Raw genomic sequence first — 23,794 nt, forward strand, 5'->3', positions numbered from 1 at the left:
CTTTAGGTTTCGTCGAAAGGGAGCGGTGTAAGAAAATATGCATTGAATTCACAATCAAAATAATCCCATGACAGTATTAGTAGTCCCTGCAAGCGTAAAGTAGAGCCATCTATGTGTGGTATATGCAAAAAATATTTTTTTTTCTTTCAAAATTAATTTTTTTCTAAATTATTTTTTTTCTTTTAAAATTTTCAAAATATTTTTTTCTTTCAAAATTATTTTTTTTTTCAAAATTTTCAAAATTATTTTTTTTCTTTAAAATTTGTTTTTTCAAAAATTTTTTTTTTCAAATTTTTTTTTCAAAATTAATTTTTTTTTTCAAAATTATTTTTTTTTTCAAAATAATTTTTTTTTCAAAATTATTTTTTTTCCAAATTATTTTTTTTCTTTCAAAATTATTTTTTTTCTTTCAAAATTACTTTTTTCTTTCCAAATTATTTTTTTTTTAAATTTTTTTTCTTTCAAAATGTTTTTCTTTCAAAATTTTTTTCTTTAAAAATTTTTTTCAACAAAAATTATATTTTAAAATATTTTTTTTTGGAAAAATATCAAATTTTTTTTCAACGAAAAACTCCAGTTTTTTTTCTTTTTAATTTTGATCGGGATGGCGTGCCATACAGAATGACAGAGAGATAAAATATGCATAAAAAACTACTGATTATTAATAGCTTAAGAACAAAAAATGCCTTCATCTCATTTTTCTTAAGTGATCACCCTCGATGAAAATATTACTAAAGGCGTAATGGCTGATCGTCTCGGACCAGGTCTGTTGGATAGAATTCACGGATCATCTCACCCGTGCTTTACACGATGGTGAAATTCGGGGTTATGGATCATTTCATTGGCCCAGGCGCTGTAGATTTAATATTGTTATTCAACTATTAAAAATGGCTTATTAAAATTTTTAAAGGTGTGATTTCACTCTTAATAAAGGGCTTGTTAACACTTTTAAAGGTATGATTTAACTCTAACAAAAGGGCGTATTAACACTTTTAAAGGTGTGATTTCGCTCCAAAAAGAGCGTATTAACACTTTTAAAGGTGTGATTTAACTCTAACAAAAGGGCGTATTAATAATTTTAAAGGTGTGATTTAACTCTTAATAAAGGGCTTATTAACACTTTTAAATGTGTCAGTTCACTCTAAAAAAGGACGTATTAACACTTTTAAGGTGTGATTTCACTCTAAAAAAGGGCGTATTAACACTTTTAAAGGTGTGATTTCACTCTATAAAAGGGCGTATTAACGCTTAAAAGATGCGTCGTAACTGATTAAAAGTGCGTTTACATGTTATTGGATTTATTGTTTCACAAACTGTGGAGAGTGCTTAAAACCGGTTTAATTGTTTGGTTAATTTCTTGAATCAGAGTTGGACTCATCAAATTGAGTGTAAATGGTGTTAGAACGGTGTGTAATGAATCCCAAATTCTTTGAATGTTTATCTTATTTAAACATTTGTAAAGTGTTGTCACACTATTTTACACCTTTAAAAAGCAACTCCGTTTTGGAAGTGTTAAAACGGTGTGAACGAGGTGTAACACTTTCTTAACACCTTTTAAACACCCCAATTTCTTAGAGTGCAGTGCATAGGTGGTTTCTTCTAACTTAACTTATTTGTTTTTCTATCCTCGTTACTTCAAAGTTCAAAGAGGGGTTTTTACAACTTTTTGGGGGGGGGGCAATAAATGGTACCTACAAAGTTGTGTAAACTGGTTCATATAAATTAAAGGGATATTGTTCAGTATTGAAAGTTACGTTATACTCCTTTTAAATTTAATTTCATAATTAATTAAATAAAACCAGCTCCTAATCAAGTACTCGGTAAAAATTAAAAATATTACTCGAGGGTTTTTTTTTATTTACTCGACTCAAATAAGAAAAAGTTTCCACTTGAAAAGGTACTCGATTACTCGACTCGACTTCCATATTACTCGACTCGAATACTCGATGAAAAAAATTTGATACTCGATTACCGGCTCGATTGCCTAAAACCACTAATCGCACAGCCCTACTTAATGACGTTAGTAAAATGGCAAAACTATTTTGTGGACTAGAGTTCGTGTTGTCTGTTTCTCACCTGCCTCTGTAAGGCTTACTGATTTGTTTAATTGTGAATATTGTTAACAATGGTTTGAAAATTTTATTTATCTTTAGAAATGTAATTATATGTATTCCAAATTAGATTTATGTAATGCCCCAATGAATCCAATAGCTTGCATTTTTATCACCAGTCTTGTTAGCTGTTTGAGTTTTGTCATCACTACATGTACTAGCGGACGGGCTAGAAACGCCAAGGCTTAATTGTTCGCTAGTGTTTGTCAAAATTTCAAACTGACTACCTTTATTTACAACCTTTTGAACTGGTTTGGCAAATCTTGTCTCTCGTCACTCGACAAAAATTTGCAATGAACACTCTTACAGGCCCGTAGCCAGAAAAATTTCGTTAAGGGGGCAGTAAATTTTTGTGAGGGGCACATTTTTTTCGTTACCTAATTTCGAAAATTAACATAAGTGGCACCGTGAAATGTTTTTGGTGTTCAACAAAAAAACCTTGCTTTCTGAAGCAGACCATTCTACAACTTGCATTTTATTAAGAAATAGTTAACTATAAATAATGATCTAAGCCTTAGACAAAGACAAGTGGTTCAAAAGGAAAATTTCAACGAATAGAAGTTTAAAAAACTAATAAAGATGAAGGGGTAGAGAATATTCTTTGATGGGGAATGGATTAAATTGAGGAGGCAGGTGTGGGCAAATAGAAATTTCATTTGAGGGGGCAACATTGACTTTTGAGGGGGCATCACCCCCGAATGCCCCCCCACCCCGTGGCTACGGGCCTGCACTCTTATTAATCCTTAATTAACTAAATTAAGTACCATAACAGTACACGAAACTGTAAACTCGATCAGATCATGGCCGCCTCCATGCTCTCGCTCCGCGTGCGCTCCCTCTCGCGCCAATAGCGGCCCGGGCAAAGAATTCTCATCCTATGTATTTTCGCGACAGTGAGAAATCTCCGCTAGAGGCGCTGTCGGGCCCGCCCTTAATTTAAATATTTCAGCGGATTTTTAAAGCTTTTCAATGGTGGTCGATTTAACATGTTGGAGTTATTTTGAACTGTTAATGAAGAATTATTGCGAATTTTAATAGAAAAATTCCACCATTTCACCATTAAAAGGTAAGTCTTCGAATGAAATAGTTCGTTTTTCTAAAACATTGCAATATTTAGAATGATAACAGTTAATCACTAAGCCTAACTATTGTTCCCAATGGTTTTGCATTATAATGAGTTTTCAAGGTATGAAAACTATTTTTAATTGTAGTTTAAACTTTGAGTTTTGTTAAATAAGCATAATTTTTGATTATTTTAACCTAATCTAGTTCAAGTATTAATTATAAATATAAATTTTTTACTTAATAATTTATAAATAAAACGGTAAAGTACTAAAGTTTATATTTTCTCACAAACTCCATTGAATTATTTATTAGAAGGTTCAATGACTAATGACGGGCGCTGACGAAGGAAACGATGGTGCTATTTTCTTGTTAAACCTAGTTTGCAACTACAACAAAAAGAGCCCTACATGAAATGAAGTTTCCGTTAGGCAATGCGTTGCATGGAACATTTCTTCTCCAAAATGTTACAACTACCCTAGACGTTACTGCATCCTATCTTTGCCATGCAAGAATACTCTCAAAAGATGCGTCGGAGGTGTTACGAAACTAATTGTAATAAAATTAAAATTAAACCAAAATTGTTCATTAATTAATTTCCATAAAATCTTTATTTTACGGTTCGTCATAAGTCAACTTTCGATTCCATTCGACTTGTATTAATATAATAATAATAATATTTATTTTGCAAAAACACAAGCTTTGCTGACAACCACGGAGGCAAAGCATATATTCGTGGTGGTTACCGGGACAAAACAACAACAAAAAATACACGATTGAATAGATACAGAATCAATTAAAAAAAATATTTAAGAATTATTTAAAAAAAAAGGAGAGTGAAAGTTAAGAAATTTGATTCAGCCAATTTGTCAAAAGAAATTCAAGATGTCTGTGAGCAACGTGTTCCAGGTTCTAGCACTCCGGATGAAAAATGAGTGATCCAGGGCTAAGCATCTAGCAAACTTGATATAGTATGAAGGGCCAGAATGTAGAGTACTAACAGTCATAAAGTCGCTTAGAAAGAATCAATTTCAAAAGCGTGACCATATCAAAAACATCTCTACGAACAGATAATGGTAAAAGACGAATCCTCGCTGGCTCCGTTAAGTTGGCGCCCCCTTGTGTTCTTTTTCAGAAATTAACCGACTAAATAAAAGGCACCCATTATGCACCACCAATATTTTATTACGCACCACTTCCGTTTAGTAGAAAATTAAAACTTAAAAGGGGGTGCTAACTTAACCATAGCGCCCCCATATCGCCTATCACCTTAAAAATGGGTGCCAATCAAACGCACTCATTACGCACCATTACGCACCACAGAGTTTTTATTTCGCACCATATTAATTAAAAAGTTATTCCATTTTCAAAGTGGGGGCGCTAGGTTCACCTCAGCACCCCCTATCGTCTACCGCCTTAAAAATGGGTGCCAATCAAACGCACTCATTACGCACCATTACGCACCACAGAGATTTTATTTCGCACCATACTAGTTACGGGGGAAATTTAATTTTTTAAATTTTGGAACTCCGAAAATTTAGTTTTCCCTCAGCGCCCCCTATCACGTATTGCCTTAAAATCGGGTGCCAATCAAACACACTCATTACGCACCATTACGCGCCACAGAGTATTCATTACGCACCATACTAGTTATGGGATAAAAATAATTATTAAAATTTTGGACGTCCGAAAATCTAGCTTTCCCTCAGCGGCCCCTATCACCTATTGCCTTAAAAATGGGTGCCAATCAAACGCACTCATTACGCACCATTACGCACCACAGAGATTTTATTTCGCACCATACTAGTTACGGGGGAAATTTAATTTTTTAAATTTTGGAACTCCGAAAATTTAGTTTTCCCTCAGCGCCCCCTATCACGTATTGCCTAAAAAACGGGTGCCAATCAAACACACTCATTACGCACCATTACGCGCCACAGAGTATTCATTACGCACCATACTAGTTATGGAATAAAAATAATTATTAAAATTTTGGACGTCCGAAAATCTAGCTTTCCCTCAGCGGCCCCTATCACCTATTGCCTTAAAAATGGGTGCCAATCAAACGCACTCATTACGCACCATTACGCACCACAGAGATTTTATTTCGCACCATACTAGTTACGGGGGAAATTTAATTTTTTAAATTTTGGAACTCCGAAAATCTAGCTTTCCCTCAGCGCCCCCTATCCCCTATTGCCTTAAAAAGGGGTGCCAATCAAACACACTCATTACGCACCATTACGCACCACAGCGTATTCATTGCGCACCATACTAGTTACGGGGGAAATTTAATTTTTTAAATTTTGGAACGTCGAAAATCTAGCTTTCCCTCGGCGCCCCCTATCGCCTATTGCCTTAAAAATGGGTGCCAATCAAACACACTCATTACGCACCATTATGCACCATAGTCAATTTATTATGCACCATACTAGTTAGCGGAAATAATTAAGTTTTAAATTTAGACTTTAGATTTTCAATTTTAGCGGGAAATGATTTTCGTCAAACCACCCCTACTTTCACCAATCGTCCTGAAATTGGTTCCATTCAATGGCACCCAATACGCACCATTATGCACCACAGACGATTTTTAAGCACCATAATAGTTAGCAGAAATAATTTATTTCTAAATTTGGGCGTTCGATTTTTAATTTTTAGCAGGGGAAAAATTACGTCTGCCCGCCCCACTTTTACTAATCGCCATACAAATGGTACCATTCAAATACACTCATTATGGACCATTATGCACCACAGTCGATTTATTATGCACCATAATAGTTAGAGGGGAAAAAATAAATTTTGAAATTTGGGGTCTCATTTTTAACTTTTTCACGGGGACAGAGTTAAGTCACCCCCCCCCCCACTTACAACAATCCCACTAAAAATAGTGCCATTCAATTGCACCCATTACGCACCATTATGCACCTCAGTCGATTTATTATGCACCGTGTGCACCATAATGCACTCTTCATGCACCAATTTGCACCACCGATTGTAAAGCAAAAAGGGGTGCTAAGTTAACATTAAATTATCACCCCGCTCCCAAAATGAAAAGATGATACTTGACACATAATGCACCCGTCATACACCATCGTGCTTCACATATATCTTTCATTGCACCATTTTCCTTCAAAAGATATAGGAACTAGTCATAACCATATGGGGGGTGCTAAGTTAACGGTAGCACCCCCACTCTCGATATCGATACTTTTAACGTGCCTAATCGAATGCACCAACGACGCACTACCATGCACCACAGAGATTTATCATTGCACCATACCCCTTTAGGAGATATAATTGAATTTTCTCTTTCCAAACTTTTAAAAAAATTAAAATATTTGCTTTTAACGACAGCCTCCCCCCCCCCCCCCCCCCCCACTTTCGATTTCGATAATTAACGATTTTAACGCGCCTAATCGATTGCACCCTCAATATAGTGCTATGCAGAAGTTTATACAGTGAGCCAAAACAACCCTAACGGAGCTGTTGTCGCATCGCACCAAGAAAAATTCAGGTGGGTAGGACGAGGAGAAGCCATTCCATGCCCGGCACGATCTCCCGATTTGAACCCACGCGATTTTTATCTTTGGGGACATCTCAAAGACTTTACAAGTCCGAGATGTCGACGACTTACGGCAGCGCGTAATTTATGAATCTGAGACTGTTCGTAACACACCGGAAATCTTTGCAAATGTTGGTCTACCATTTTTAGAGCCCAAGATCGGCATTCAGAATAGTGGTTGTAAAAGTTATTTTTTTTATATTAAAAAAAATTATAACATTTTCATTATGAGTGCTGGGTTTTTGCGTATCACTCACAGACTCACTACAAGGGTTTAGCTGATTTTTCTTGAAAGATTTACTAAATTTAAGCTGGAAAAATTGACTAATTATTAATTTCAAAAACTAGCGGTGCATACTCCCGAACGATCTCTTGATGATATTTTGATATTCGACGATCTGTTTGTCACTCTGTCGCTAAAAAACAACCGATAAAATGAAAACCATTGGAGTCAAGTATGAATAAAAATTTCACATTAGCGTTGATTTCGATGTTTTTTAGGCCGATTTTTGGGAGCTCGCAACTCTGAAACGGGGCTTTTTAGGACCATGGTTCATTTGACATTTTAAACTCGTAGGGACTAATAGAATAAATTATAAACGTTTCGGTACTCTTATCCGTAACACGCTGTAAATCTACACTGTTAAAAATAAAGGTTTTAATTTAGACATCTAAAGTGTTTAACACCTTTTCCAATATTTAAGAACATTCAGGGTTTAATCATAAAACATTTTGAAACCTTCTGCTCCCCAAATTCAGTCCTTTCGTGGAGTGTTTAAGTACTTATTTTACACTCTTTTATCCATTTTACTTCATAAACAGTAAGAAGTTAATCCTTTCTAACTTTATTTTCAGTCCTTTATAGGCCCTTATTTTTTTATTCAATATTTTAACCATTAACATAGCCAGTTTAGGCTGGTTTTCACTCGGGGGAAATAGCCGAATGAGCGTCCCTGAAGTCGTTGAACGAAGGGAGTTGATCACGTAGAGTATCATTTAATACATTCAGTTTTTGATATACACATAGCAAAAATTCATTAGTGCCGATATTTGGGTTATCATAGTTTGACGCCGTAATAATTATCGCCTATATTTAAAATCGGTTATCAAATTTTTAAAGCCTTAACCTTAGTTAAATATTCCTTGTGATTGGAATTTCTTCGCATTTTGTTATTGTAAAGAAAATATTAAAAAAATAAATAACTTGTCTCGAAATGGTCCATTTCATTTTTTTCTTCGTTTAAGGGAATTAAATGGGTATTCAAAAGTGTAAATGTTAGAACATAACTTTTTTATACCTTTACCACTAGGAATGGAAAAGGTTTATTCTTAGGGCTCGTTCCTTTTTAATACCCCAAAAGGTATTGTATTCAACATGAAAGAGTAAAATGGGTCTAAAATAATTGATTAGACCCTTTTTAGTAACCGAATGGTTTGAAATAAATTAAAAGTCCAATTTTGTTCGTTTTATAAACCTTTATTTTTAACAGTGTAGAATACGCAACTTTATTATTGGCCCTATACTTTACTTTGACTTCAGATTAAGCCACTTGATGTAGTGCACGACTAAAAAGCTAAGCTTGATCTTCATTTTTCTATTACACGAACAGTTTCAGCAGAATTTATATACTGGTGCTAATAAGACAACCGAAATCCCTATTATCTACGACTTTCTTGTTCCAACGTTAGGAAAAACCGTAGACGTTCGCCTTTACGCATGTTTTATAAGCTGCTAAAAATGTCGGCTATCTTACAGTCGAGAAGTCATTTTTGAAATAAGATCATTAGTTGGGGCTGTCGTTAACCTAGCCCTAACGTTAATATTTTTATATTGAGCGCCCCGAACGCTTGATACTGAATATACGCCATATCTCCAAAAGGAGTGTGGTGCAAGGAAAACTAACTGCGGTGCATAGCACTATATTAAGGGTGCAATCGATTACGCGCGTTAAAATCGTTAATTATCGAAATCGAAAGTTGGGGGGGGAGCTGTCGTTAAAAGCAAATATTTTAATTTTTTTAAAAGCTTGGAAAGAGCAAATTCAATTATATCTCCTAAAGGGGTATGGTGCAATGAGAAATCTCTGTGGTGCATGGTAGTGCGTCGTTGGTGCATTCGATTAGGCACGTTAAACGTATCGATATCGAGAGTGGGGGTGCTACCGTTAACTTAGCACCTCGGTCTAAAGTTATTTATTTAGATTTTACAGAAAAAAATTTTATTTAAAAATTAACACGGTGCAATGAAACATCTCTGAGGTGCATGATAGTGCATAGCGGGTGCAATCTAATAGGCACGTTAAAAATATCGATATCGAGAGTGGGGGTGCTACCGTTAACTTAGCACCCCCCATATGGTTATGACTAGTTCCTATATCTTTTGAAAGAAAATGGTGCAATGAAAGATCTCTGTGGTGCACGATGGTGTATGACGGGTGCATTATGTGTCAAGTATCATCTTTTCATTTTGGGAGGGGAGGTGATAACTTAATGTTAACTTAGCACCCCTTTTTGCTTTTCAATTGGTGGTGCAAATTGGTGCATGGAGAGTGCATTATGGTGCACATGGTGCATAATAAATCAACTGTGGTGCATAATGGTGCGTAATGGGTGCAATTGAATGGCACTATTTTTAGTGGGATTGTTGTAAGTGGGGGGTGACTTAACTCTGTCCCCGTGAAAAAGTTAAAAATGAGATCGCAAATTTCAAAATTAATTTTTTCCCCTCTAACTATTATGGTGCATAATAAATCGACTGTGGTGCATAATGGTGCGTAATGAGTGCATTTGAATGGTACCATTTGTATGGCGATTAGTAAAAGTGGGGCGGGCAGACGTAATTTTTCCCCTGTTAAAAATTGAAAATCGAACGCCCAAATTTAGAAATAAATTATTTCTGCTAACTATTATGGTGCTTAAAAATCGTCTGTGGTGCATAATGGTGCGTATTGGGTGCCATTGAATGGAACCAATTTCAGGACGATTGGTGAAAGTAGGGATAGTTTGACGAAAATCATTTCCCGCTAAAATTGAAAATCTAAAGTCTAAATTTAAAACTTTATTATATCCGCTAACTAGTATGGTGCATAATAAATCGACTATGGTGCATAATGGTGCGTAATGAGTGTGTTTGATTGGCACCCATTTTTAAGGCAATAGGCGATAGGGGGCGCCAAGGGAAAGCTAGATTTTCAGACGTCCAAAATTTTAATAATTATTTTTATCCCATAACTAGTATGGTGCATAATAAATCGACTGTGGTGCATAATGGTGCGTAATGAGTGTGTTTGATTGGCACCCCTTTTTAAGGCAATAGGTGATAGGGGGGGACCCGAGAGACATTATCTTGCTATACGGTCAGCATATTGGTAAAGGGAACAGTTACCAGTCAGAGCTGATGGAAGATCAGAGACAAACAAGTTGAATAGAAGTGGTCCTTGTATCGAGCCATGAGGTACACCGGAAAGAACCGGTCGGTAAGAACTGAACTCTCCGCGATAAACAACACGTTGGAAGCGATTGCTTAAGAAATCTCTAAACCACTTCAAAAGAACTCCACTGACACCAGCTCGTTTGAGTTAAAACAAAAGTGACCTATGGCAAACAGAGTCAAATGCCTTTGACCAGTCAAATGAGACCACGTGTATGTCAGGCGGGTTACGCTCATCGAGTAACGACGACCATTCATGGAAAGAGTGTAGGAGCTGAGGCGTGCACGATAGACCCTGTCGGAAACCATACTGAGAGGCCGGGAAAACCGAATTGTCTTCTAGGTATTTATTTAGCTTATCGTAAATAATCGACTCCAGTAATTTGCCAAAAACAGAGGTCAGAGATATCGGGTGGTAGTTGGATATCTCATTTTGCTTGCCAGATACCTTGTAAACTGGAACGACGTTAGCCAGTTTCCAGGCCGAAGGAAGGGATTACGTTGAGAGCGACAAATTGAATAAATTGACCAGCGGGTCAATTATAGCAGGACACATTATCTGTAGAAACCTGGGAGTTATACCATCAGGTCCGCAGGCGGATCCAGTTTTCAAACGTTTCACGGCAGATACAACATCCGAATACTCAATAGAGCCAATTGTGAAACTATCCGTACTCGGTCCAAGATCAGGGCCCGGCTTAGTAAAACTTCGATGGAAGAAATCGCCAAAGGCCATCGCAATGGCCAGCGGACACGAAAGTAGTCTGTCCTGAACTTTAAAAGACGACGGAAGAGGAAGCTGGGATTTCGACCGAATGAAACTCCAAAATCGTTTCGGATACGTGGCAATAGTGTCGTGAAGGTGCGACACAAAGCGGTAATAAGCTTCTCTGGACTTTCTTCGTAGGGTCTTGCTAAAGTTCCTGTAACGCAGCCAATCAGGATCTTCCAAATCCTTCAACCCATGGGTTTCTCACATTCTGACTGTCAGAGGCTAAAAATTGACAGACTTAGTCAATTTTCCACTGAATCCTCCAATCGGCGTCCTCTTCGTATTAAATTTTGTAAAGTTTCCCATCGTCAACTATTTGTCCAACGGACATCGGAACTAAGACGTGACCCCATAGACTTTATCCGATCTAGACTTTATAACTTTAAATTTTCCAATTTTGTCCCTGTTTCTGTATTTCATACTTTATTTTCGGGCTGTATGGCTTGTTGGCCCTAGCCCGTCCCAACACTTGAGCAAAAAAAAAAAAAAAATTCGTTAGAATTGAAAAAACGCACGACAAAAAATATTATGCGACTTCTCGCGACTTGTTTGAATTCATAATGAAATGCAATTAGTTCTTTTGGCCTATGCTAAATGGTACACGCTATCTACTTTAAAGAAAATTATTACAATTATGGCTTATTTAATAACGGTAAACACAGCGAAGTAAATTCTTTTATAGTCAAGCCCATCGTATTTCTTGTTTAATTCCTTGGGCGTATAATTTATGTTTTTCTTCAATGACACTGTTGATATTATACCAATAAACTGACGGTTTTGAAAATCATTAGGCATTTTGACTCTTAGTTCATCGTAGAGTACATCTTTGAAAACAAGTTAATGAATAATGACAGACCACCGTTAGAAACCATGTTTTAAATATGACACTAATCAGAATTATAATTAATAAAATTTACATATTATTATTATATTTAGAATAATTTAGTTATAAAAACATTCCATTGAAGCACAACCTACCTTTTCAATATCAGTAGAAAGAAAAAGCTCATAGTTTGCTTTTACACAACTTCCTTAGATTATACCCTTTACTGTACTCTAGTTTTTTTAAATCTAAAAAATATAATTACTTAGTTTGTAAAGCTCCTAATGATTTATATAAGAAATGGAATTGTAAATATTATACCTACTTACTGACAAAAAACCTAGGCAAATGACTTCTTCTGAAAACCACGTGTTCGTTTGTTTACTTTTCTTTCGAGTAAAGGTGATTGCGCCGTCTTTTGCTAGAAGGCTGATTTTTAATAAATTATTCCTCGAAATATTTAGCTTCAAAAAATCTCGAAACGCGTTTAAACTGTTCATTAATAATTAACTTAAATATGGTATAAGTAATTTATCTCTAAATTTTATATTTTCTAAATAAGTAACGAAATACCAAAATTACTTAATCTTTCCCCTAACATTTCAGTGGAAAGTTTAGTTTACATTTTTCCCGCGACGCTATTTTGGCGCTGGTGACCCCACCCTTTCACTGTTGCGGTTTTAAAGCGATTGCCCGGGCCGCTATCGTCGCGAGCAGAGCGCACGCGGAACAAGCGCGTGCAGGGGACCGTTATCAGATGATCTGGCTCGATTCTCGAGTCTCTCGACGTTTTTCGCCAAGTAAATAGTCACTAGTTCTTTTTATGAACATTGGGTGGCGCCACTACGGAAATTGCGAACGATTCTTTGCCTCTCTCTGATTGGCTAAATTTGAATTTCTTTGGCGTGAGCAGTGGCTTAGCTAGCATGGGTGACACCCGGGGCGGATATCATGGTGAGCTTCTTAGTAGTCTCGAGTTTGTGTAAGTTTTGATTTTTTTCACGGTCGGGTGTCACCCCCAAACACGCCCAAACGGGTGGCACCCGGGGTGGACCACCCCCACCGCCCCCTCCTAGCTACGCCACTGGGCGCGAGTCTGGTATTTAGGGACAAGGGTCGCCTTGCATGGCCCAAAGCTACAGAAACGTACTTCCCCCCTATTTTCTTCTGGCGGTACATACCCTGGACGCAATTTCTCAAGGGCAAATTTAACTTCAGGGTGTTCGACAAAACGAAATTAAGTGTTCGTAGCTTATATGCTACGCGCTAGTTGCTTATCTATGTCTGCTTTTTGCCTATTAGTGGTCTTTATAAAATTATTGTCCACCGTGACCATGCTAGATAGTTCTTTAGTTTGATATGAATCACTTACAATTATTCTTTTAACACAATTTGAAGTTCCACTAGCATTTATACTTGGAGCTAGAGCAGGCAACATCTGTAAAGTGTAAACGCAGTCAGTTTAATTTAACTCTAAGAAACAGTAACCGAACATTTATTTACCTTGACTCACACTCTCATTGCTTTGGCTTTCTTCAACGGTGCTACAGCAACCGTTAATGATAGTTCCCTCACATTTATTTTTGTGATTTTCCAGCCGCACGACTAAACCTTCCATTTCAGCCCCATAGTATATACATTTAGCTCTACAGCCTGATCTATTTGACTGTTTAATTTTTCGAAACTGATACCAGCTGACATTATCAACTTTAAAAAGCTTAAAAATTCTATAACAACCTCTAAAGTTCCTGGTTTCTTTAATTAAAGCCTGAGTGAACAAACAACCAGTAGAACAGGTATAAAGTATAACAAGTTGGCAAGCCAAAATATACCTCTCCTCGGAAGAATTGTCCCTAGTGGTATTAATTTCTCGAGATAACCCTTAAAGATATATCTCCGCAATTTAGAGTTATTTGTTAAAAATATTAACCCATTTCTATCCCGCCCGGTATAAAATTTTAATTATAATTAAAATAATTGAGACGAAACGACCAATTTTAATTTATTCAGAATATCATAAGTTAAGTAGTTACAACAGTAAGTTAGACGTACTATAACAATGCACAATTGAATTAAACCCTTTTACAGAACAAGTTTATCAGTTAAATATAATAGCAAATTTTAATGAAATATCTACAGAGGCTTTTTGGAATTACTCGCTTACGAAATACTTGCCGCATCTTTAACGCTCATTTTATTTCAACACTCGCCCTTGATGAAGATACCGTAGATATCTGGTAGTGGACGACTCGTTCACTTCCTGTTGACGTTGTGACGCATACCACATGAAAAAGACCAATGCCGTCCAATTTCCAATATCATATAATGACTCGCACACCCAAGAAATCATTGACTGCGTTAGAAATCGTAGATATCCAAATATCCACACCAAATGTATTTACAAGAAGCAAAAACCTTACCATCAACAAAGCACAGAGAGCCACTTGACTAACCGCCAGCTCTTAAAGCAATTAACGTTAAATTATCTCCTTTGAATTAACAGAACTATATATAGGTCGTTAAGAAAGTGGACCACCCACAGGGTCTACCCTTTAACCCTCTAATCTCGGCTGACTGCGCTAAAACAAGATTTAACCTTTAAAAAATACCAGATTAGGCCTTCATAAATTCATTAATAAAAAAAGACTTTATTACCTATTATGCTTACGATGCCTGTCTTAATTTCAGTGAATCTAAGCAGCTATCGGTGGTTCTGTGGTAGAGCGCTCGACTGCCAAGCCGAATGGTCTGGGTTCGAAACCTGAGTGGCGCATTTGTTTTTAATCAATAGAGAAACGCTAAATTAGAATTTCTTCGATGCAATAATTTCAATTTCAATTCTATTTCAATTAAACCAAAATTTCGTACTCTATTAAATACGCTTCCGATAAAGCTGAAGGTCTAATTTTCAATAAGGCGAAACAAGTGTCGGTGGTTCTGTGGTAGAACGTCCGCCTGTCAATCAGGAGGTCTCGGGTTCAAATCCCGCCCGATGCGATCGCAAGTTGATACTAAGACGAATACCGTGTACAACTGGTGGAAACCCTGCCATTGGACGTTGAGAGGTAGCATTACACTCAGCACTCGGTCCGTCCCAAAGTCATTAAGAAGAAGTTGGAGAGAAAACGCCCATATAAACACAACAGACTCAACATGCACATCCATCAGAACACAAACACAACAAATTCAACACTCACAACCTACGCATAAACATTACAAAAACCGTAATACACCAAACCGTCACGACGGTGAGCGAAAAAACACCATCCAAACCAAACCGCAAATGCATCCGTTAACGCTCACCGTCACACGGTGGTTTTGCCAACCCTTTGAGAAACTGCGTACGCAGTGATTACACTTTGCGCCGAAAATGCGAACGCGTTCGCAGTCCTGACAGACAGACACACCCACAGACCCACCCACAGATCCACCCACAGACCCACCCACAGACAGACACGGTCGTTGTATAACCCCTCCTAGGGGACTTTGTCCCCTCGGAGAGGTAAAAATGAGAACGGCGCGAGCCGTGTGATACAAGAGTAACCTTCAGAAATAAATGTAAAACTAAAACTTTCCCGGTTTTAGGGATAGTCCATATTTTCAAAAAAAACAAATATGAGATGGGGACCGTGGGGGAATATCATTGTGAGAGATAATATAGTTCCTCTATGGTCTAATAGAAGGCAAAAATAGTCTGAAATAAATTAATTCAATGGTAAATCTATCATTTACGGAAATTTAATACCTTTTAAACAACCTTTTATAGGAACTGATTTAAATCAACGATTTAAAAAAACCTTTGATTTAAATCGCTAATTTAAATCCAATTGATTTAAATCAAACAACTCTGATTTCGAGTATGTTCTGCAACGTTTTCATTGACACCTTTATTTACCATAAGGTGGTGACAAAAATAAAATTTTCAAAATCATGTAAAGTTTTTAATATTTTATTTACAAATTAAAGCTTAATTAACACAAATAATACTTATTCCCGAAACAATTCATAATTATAATACCCTGTATAGCAAACTAACAAGGAGAGTACCCGAGGTGTTTATTGCCGATTTTGTTCAAAGTCGGGCGAAACGTAGACCCATTCGATTTGCCATGGCAACCGAAAATGTTTTGACAAATTAAAACAAAAATAAGTTTTTTTCCTTATTTTAACCAAAAATTGATACAATTTTACCACAAAAATGGTCCAATTTACCCAAACTTGATGAAATTTAACTAAATTACCCATTTCATGATTTTTTTTAAACCTAGAAAATCTCATGCTTTTTTAAATAGAGATTGTTTTTGTTTTAAGTGGTCAAAAACATTTTAGGTCGCCATGGCAAATCGAATGGGTAGTGCAACGTCTCCTTTTGGGAAATTTCATATCTCCTATAGGTCTACACTACACCCGACTTTGAACAAAATCGGCAATAAACACCTCGGGTACTCTCCTTGTAAGTTTGAGCTAAAACGTTAACAGTAATATGCCTAATTTTTGTAATATGATTTCAAGGTATAATTTTAGTTATCCTAAACTTAAATTGATCATTTTAAATAAACATATTTATTAGTAAGAGAAATAGTAAACAGTACTGTGAATATGAACAAAATAGCCTATAGCTTAAGTCTTAAAGATGGTTTCATAAGTATGATACTTACCCATTATTCACGTGGAAATCGTTAACTGAGAGGTTAACACAGATTGTACATCGGGCTTCGTCAGCATTTTACTCTCGCGTCTCACGAAGATTTTTCCTTTTTTTTCGGAAGTAAATTATTTCCCGAAAAGCCATACTTTAAGAATGTTTCTTTTGTTCGAATTTCAAGGTCGTCGATCTTCCGTTGGAAACGTAGCTATGGACAAAGAAATTAACGAAGAACACGAAGAACGTGCCGTACCCGAACAAAATGGCTGAGACAGATTCCGGGTTCATTTGACACTGCCCACCATTTATCAGAACGGAAGCCGCGTACACACCGCAGACGAGAATAATCACCATTTGGGATATTTGGGCTGTTGTGATAACAAAGGCGATGGCGCGGGGAATTTGGATGCGCATTGCTCGCAGGGCATAGTAGCCGTACATCACCGCGTGTATGGAAAGGTTCAAGCTCATCATCCATCTGGTCATGGAGGGATAATCGGGTGAAGTATAAAAGGAGAGGCACAGCGTGACGACGTGGTGGAACCAATGAAGAACAACTAGTTTCTGCTTACGGACGACGATGAAGGCAGTGTCCGCCAATTCGGGAATTTTGGAGATGATGAAGGCCCATGCCCAGAAGCCGCTGATATGGTTGGCGTCGTGAATTCTCGTACAAACGGAATAATGAAGACCGTATTCCTTCAGGACGTGGACCAGTTCCGGGACCACTCTGTAGGCGCCGATCAAACTGAACACGGACAGGACGACGTTCCAAATGATAAGGAATTTGCGAACTCTCAGTGGTGGACGGTTCCTCATGTACACTTTGCCGGCCAAAACGGCGCACAGGTAGAAGGCGGCGATGTACCAACAAAGAGTCCAATTTCGACTCAACCATTCTAGAGTTACCAAAAGGTCGAAATTCTCCTCAAAAGGGAAAATGAAATCGTACGTCGGAGAGTTTGGGAAGCGGATTGTTCTGGCGTTTGTCTTCATGATCGCTACTCAAAATCTCAAATGAATATATTTTAACTTTCCGACTACAAAAATATGCAACATTTTCCTTATTAAGTAATCTAATTATAATATTATTGCGATAACAGTGCTGAATAGAAAGTGGGGCTCAACACGTTGCTTCGAGGCAAATTAGACTGTTGAGATCAGCAGATTTGCCGGACCCAAATAAGTTAAATGAATTATTGGCGAGGGGCTCAATCTTTTCAAACTTTCCCCGCGAGCGAGAACCAATAAAGACGCGCGTAAGTCATGTGACCCCAACGTCATTCTTCTCGGGAAGATAGTGCTGACCAAGGTGGTCTGGGATACGTTTATCTCTCGTTCTCTACGAAAAGCACGCTAAAATGTCAGAAATTTAAGTTTTTACCTCTACGAGGTGACTATGTCCCCTAGGAGGGGTTTTACAATCTCCGTGTCTGTCAGTCTGTCTGTCTGTTGGTCTGCGAACGCTTACGCATTTTCGGGGCAAAGTGTAATCACTGCGTACGCAGTTTCTTGAAATCACCTCGTTCGCAGTTTCTTAAAATTAGGGAAAAGGTTTTTCCAAAAGCGCCCTCTTTTTGTCATTGGGTGTATTATAATTTTATTTCGCGAATTGTGCTTAAAGAATCTTCAACGTTTGAGACAGACCGAGTGCTGAGGGTTACGATTAACGTCTCAACGTCCAAATGGCAGGGTTTACACCAAATGTTCACGGTATACGTCATAGTGCCATTTTGCGATCGCATCGGGCGGGTTTCGAACCGGAGCTCTCCTGTACGACAGGCGAGTATTCTACCACAGAACCACCGATACATATTACGGTCTACATTTTTTTACGTATGAAATTTTAAAGGTCAAATCTTGTTTAACGTATGAAATTTTGAAGGTCAACTCTTGTTTTACGTATGAAATTTAAAAGGTCAAATCTTGTTTAACGTATGAAATTTTGAAGGTCAACTCTTGTTTTACGTATGAAATTTAAAAGGTCAAATCTGGTTTTACGTATGAAATTTTAAAAGTCAAATCTTGTTTTACGTATGAAATTTTAAAGGTCAAATCTTGTTTTACGTATGAAATTATAAAGGTATTGAGATAAGAGGGACAAAGGTTAGAATCCTCGGGGGGTCTACATAGTTTTTAGTCTATCGATATTTACTTTTCAAGTGAATTGGGTCACTTATGAAAACAGTTTCAAGTTGTATACATCGCGTTCTTATGCCATTTCGTTTTGCTTACCGTACTCGTAGCTTCGTAATTTATTTTACGTGTTTTCTTATCGGCTTTAAATGTGTGATATATTTTGATTATGTGGTTAAGTTGGTTTTATTTATATTGAGATACGCGCTGTTGTTTAGCCTTCACTATTCAGTTAAGGGTTTTTCTTGTGTGTTATAAGCCGAGAATTGTTTTGGTTTTTTCTATTACAATTTTCATTACCGAGGGTATATGGATTGACTTTTTCTGGATTTCTAAGTCTTTGAATTACCTTGTTGTTTGATTGGGTTATTATTATATATTTGTATATTGCTTATTTCTGCTATTACAATTTGTATTACTGTGGGTATTTGGATTGACATTTTCTTGATTCCTAGTTATTTGAATTAACTTGTTGCTTGGTTGAGTTATTCTATATTTTTCTTTCGTTTCTCGAAAGTGTTGATGATGTGAGGGATAATTCATGTCTACGGTTTTTTTATTTGCATTGAATTTTACCGGCTCCTTTGGGTTTTCGTTGTGAGCCCACGCAGTTTCAATTAATACTTTCACTTATAGTTTTTGTTTTCGCTTATAACTTTTGTTTTCCGTATATATTTGATTGTTTTCCGTATATAAATGATTGTTTTCCGTAAATATTTGATTGTTTTCCGTATATATTTGATTGTTTTCCGTATACAGGGTCTTTTTTTTTGCTCGGAAAAGTGTTTTTTTTCAAAAACTATTTATAGTACCGATTTCAAATTTGGAAGGTCAATTCTCTATACCGGGGGACATCAGTTTGAGAAATTTGAGCGTTTTCGGTAATGTTTTTCACCAATTTTGAAAAATTAGTTTTCGACCACTAGGTGCGAGATAAAAAATTTCTATTATAAAGTTGTAGGCCGTCATCGAAAACCCTTAAAAATTGTTCACTCGATGAAAAACAATTTATTTATCAGTGAAAATTCGAGCTTGAAAAATTTACAAGTTGGTGAAGCCAAATTACGATTGTTTGAAACGATAATTGAAACCGAATTACCTAATCCAGTTGAAACTTTGGTTAAAAAAACGACCGGATTTAAAAAACACGAGGCTATAGGTCAATCCTAAACATGCATTGGGTATTTAAAGGAAAACTTTGGGAGATTATTATCAGTGTTTGATAATATTTCGAACAATTCCTCGTTATTCAGTAGCTGAGCGTACCGAGATAGTTGCCATTTACCATGGAGAAGCAGCGCAAAACCTTAGAAGAGTGACTGAAATCTTCGCAGAAAGACATCCAAATGGAGCACCATTTTTAAATACAGTAAGACGAGCAATTCACGATTTCAATCAATTTGGTAACTTGCAACCTAGGTTTCGCGGATTGGGTCAACCGGATTTAGACTTCGAGAACAATGTACTCGCGTACTTTGTGGCATATCCTCGTCACAGTTGCGCTAACGCCGCTGCTGATTTGGGTTGTTCTGCAAATCGTGTGTGGAAAATTCTTCGTAAGAATCGCTATCACCCATACAGAGCTACGCTCCACCAAGGACTAATTGACGGAGACCATCAAAGACGTTATGAATTTAGCAACTGGTTACTAAAAGCTGTCCAAGAAGATAGACAATTTTTGCGCCATGTTTTGTTCTCCGACGAAGCGTCATTTTCTAGAGATGGGCCCTTTAATCATCAAAACAGCCATCTTTGGTCTGACATCAACCCACATTGGGGTTTTGAATATCATCACCAGGTTCAATTTGAACGGGTCAATGTTTGGGTTGGACTTGTTGGAAACCGTTTGATTGGTCCCTTTTTCCTGCCGACGAACCTCAACGGCCAAAGGTATTTACATTTTCTACAGAACGAACTGAGTGACGCAATCGACGACCTTCCATTGGCTGAAAGACGTCAGTTGTGGTTTCAGCAAGATGGCGCCCCTCCGCATTTTTCCCGGCAAGTAACTGAGCACCTCAACAACGAGTTTCCTGAAAGGTGGATAGGGAGAAATGGTCCAGTGCATTGGCCAGCAAGGTCACCTGACCTAACACCGCTGGATTATTTTCTCTGGGGATTCGTTAAAGCAAAGGTATACGCCACGCCCATTGAAACTAGGGAGGAACTCATTAGACGAATAATCAGTGCTTGCCGAGACGTCACACCAGAAATGGTAGAGAAAGCGTTTGAGAACTTAATTGTCCGCGCACAAACCTGTGTTGCAGCCAATGGTGATATTATTGAAAATGTTTTGTAAAAATTTATGTGAATAAAATATCTGCATTTAAAAACCAAACGTGTACATTTTTTCAAGTGTGAAAACTCTACTACGTTTGTATTAGACTTGTTCCCTTTTCAATTATCGTTTCAAACAATCGTAATTTGGCTTCACCAACTTGTATATTTTTCAAGCTCGAATTTTCACTGATAAATAAATTGTTTTTCGTCGAGTGAACAATTTTTAAGGGTTTTCGATGACGGCCTACAACTTTATAATAGAAATTTTTTATCTCGCACCTAGTGGTCGAAAAATAATTTTTCAAAATTGGTGAAAAACATTACCGAAAACGCTCAAATTTCTCAAACTGATGTCCCCCGGTATAGAGAATTGACCTTCCAAATTTGAAATCGGTACTATAAATAGTTTTTGAAAAAAAACACTTTTCCGAGCAAAAAAAAAGACCCTGTATATTTGATTGTTTAAGAGCTTTAATACAATGGGTTGGTTCTAATAATTGTTAATATTGTATTTTCTTTTATTCATTTTTGTTGCCTAATTAATTTAATAACGTTTTAGGTCTAAAATTGGTTTACTGCTCTATTGATATTGAAATTGGTTTAAGGCAATAACATTTGTAATATTTATTTTAATTGTAATAAAAATATTCTACTGGTCGGGATAGGACCGGGATCACGTTTTGAAGAGGACGTTCATGGCTTTTAATATTTACGTAGGTGACTGTAGGCCTTTGTTCAGGGTTCAGGCCAGGGCTATAAATAATGCTCAAAGTATTACAAAGTTGGTTTAACGCACCATGGCACCACTGTTTCGTAGTTTTTACCTCTCCGAGGGAGGGTTTTACAATCACCGTGTCTGTGTGTCCGTCTGTGTGTGTGTGCTGCGAACGCGTTACCGGAGCAAAGTCGAAAAACCGTGTTTGCAATTTAAAGGTTGGCAAAACCACCGTCTGACGGCGAGCGTTAACGGATAAATTTGCGGTTGGGTCGTGTTGGTTTTGGTTGTTTTTTCGTTAATGCTCACCGTCGCGACTGTTTCAACTCAGTTTTATTGGAAATTTTGTTCTTGTAAGGTTTACGTGTAGTGTGGGAATGTTAAGTTTGTGTTATGGCAGGTGTGGGTGTTGAATTTGTGGTGTTTGCGTTTTTGGATGTATGGGTGTTTTATTTCTAACTTCTTCTTATTGACTTTTGGGACGGACCGAGTACTGAGAGTTACGATAAACGTCTCAACGTCAAAATGTCAGGGTTTCCACTAATTGTTCACGGTATTCGTCTTAGTATCAATTTGCATGACAGTCGGACGTTCTAAAAACCGAACCACCGATAAATATTACGTTTCATTGAAAATTATAAGCTCAGCTTAAGCGGAAGGGTATATTAACAGTTTTTGAAGTCTACATTTTTATACGTACGAAATTTTAAAGGTCAGATTTTGTTTTAGCGCAGTCAGCAGAAGTAAGAGGGTTAAAGGGTAGACCCCGTGGGCGTCCACTTAGTTAGTTTTTTGTCTATCGGTACTTTTGAAACGTTAAAAGTCATTTATTAATACAATTTCAAGTGGTATACAACGCGTTTTTTTCGGTTTGCTTACTTTACTCGTAACTTCGTAATTTATTTTACGTGTTTTCTTATCGGCTTTAAATATGTGATACATTTTCATTTATGTGGTTACGTTGGTTTTATATTTTGAGATTTGCGCTGTTGTTTAGCCTCCACTATTCAGTTAAGGTTTTTTTGTGCATTATAAGCCGGGAATTGATAATGGTAAGGTGTTTTTGGTTTTTTCTATTACAATTTTCATTACCGTGGGTATATGGATTGACATTTGCTGGTATTCTAAGAATTTGAATTACCTTGTTGTTTGATTGGGTTATTATTATAATTTTTAATGCATATTTCTGTTAATACAATGTTTATTACTGTGGGTATTTATATTGACTTTTTCTTGATTCCTAAGTATTCTATTGGTTATTTTTCTTGTTTATAGATAATGGGGGGGGGGGGATCATTCATGTCTACGAATTTTATTTGCATTAATATTTATCGGCTTCGTTAGGTTGTCGTCATGAGCCCACGCATTTTTTATTAGTGCTTTCACTTATAGTTTTGGTTTTCGCTTTAACTTTGGTTTTTCCATATAAATTTGATTGTTTAAGACCTATAATACCATGGGTTGGTTTTTCTCTGTGAAATAGTTTCTTGCACGTATATTTTACCTTTCGTGAGCGTTCTAATAATTTTAAATTTGTATTTTCTATATCTCATTTTGTTGCTTTGGTAATTTAATAACGTTTTGGGTCTAAAGTTGGTTTTTTGTTCTATTGATATTGGAAATTTGTTTAATACAATAACATTTGTAATATTAATAATTAAAATAAAAAATAATCTGCTGGTTGGAATAGCACCGGGATAATTTTTGGGGGCCGCTTTTAATGGTGGAATATCATTGAGTACCGTGTTCAGTAGTTAATACACCCTAGGGCAAATTCTTCCGAGGAGAGGTATATTTTGGCTAGCTTGCCAACTTGTTCTATTATGCTCCTGTAAATTCCACTTTCATCTAACTAAAAAATATCATTCTCAAAGCTATTTATCAAAATGACTGGGTTTAATATGATTCATCGCGTTTCCATTTTGACATAAACTGTAAAACTCTAGGCAGGAAGGCTACTACAAATACGCCTTTTGTTTATAAATATAATTTCTAATTTAAATATATTATATAAAACAATCATTTACTCGGTTTTAAATTTAATACGAACTATTTTTTGAGCGCACGGTAACAAAAAAACGAGATACTGTGAAGAGGCGTCTGTGGGGTGGGGTGGTGTGGGGGTGACAACCAGGCGACGCGTGCGGGCGGCGAAAAGCTACACTCCCCTATTTTCTCTTGTTGGCGCTTCCTACGTAATTCAACGACATTTTTCCGTAGAAGGATAAATGTTTGGTGCCAGATAGCTTAGGGGCTTG

The 23,794-nt window shown here is 36.9% G+C and overlaps 1 pseudogene; it reads right to left on the reverse strand.

The window, feature by feature from the left end:
* Positions 1-16,555: 16,555 nt before the first annotated feature.
* On the reverse strand, positions 16,556-17,401 carry LOC149927022 (very long chain fatty acid elongase 6 pseudogene; annotated as a pseudogene).
* Positions 17,402-23,794: the final 6,393 nt, after the last annotated feature.

The sequence above is a fragment of the Leiobunum rupestre genome, chromosome 9 (genome assembly GCF_980474605.1).
Source record: "Leiobunum rupestre chromosome 9, qqLeiRupe1.1.hap1, whole genome shotgun sequence".
NCBI classification, from domain to species: Eukaryota; Metazoa; Arthropoda; class Arachnida; order Opiliones; family Sclerosomatidae; genus Leiobunum; species Leiobunum rupestre.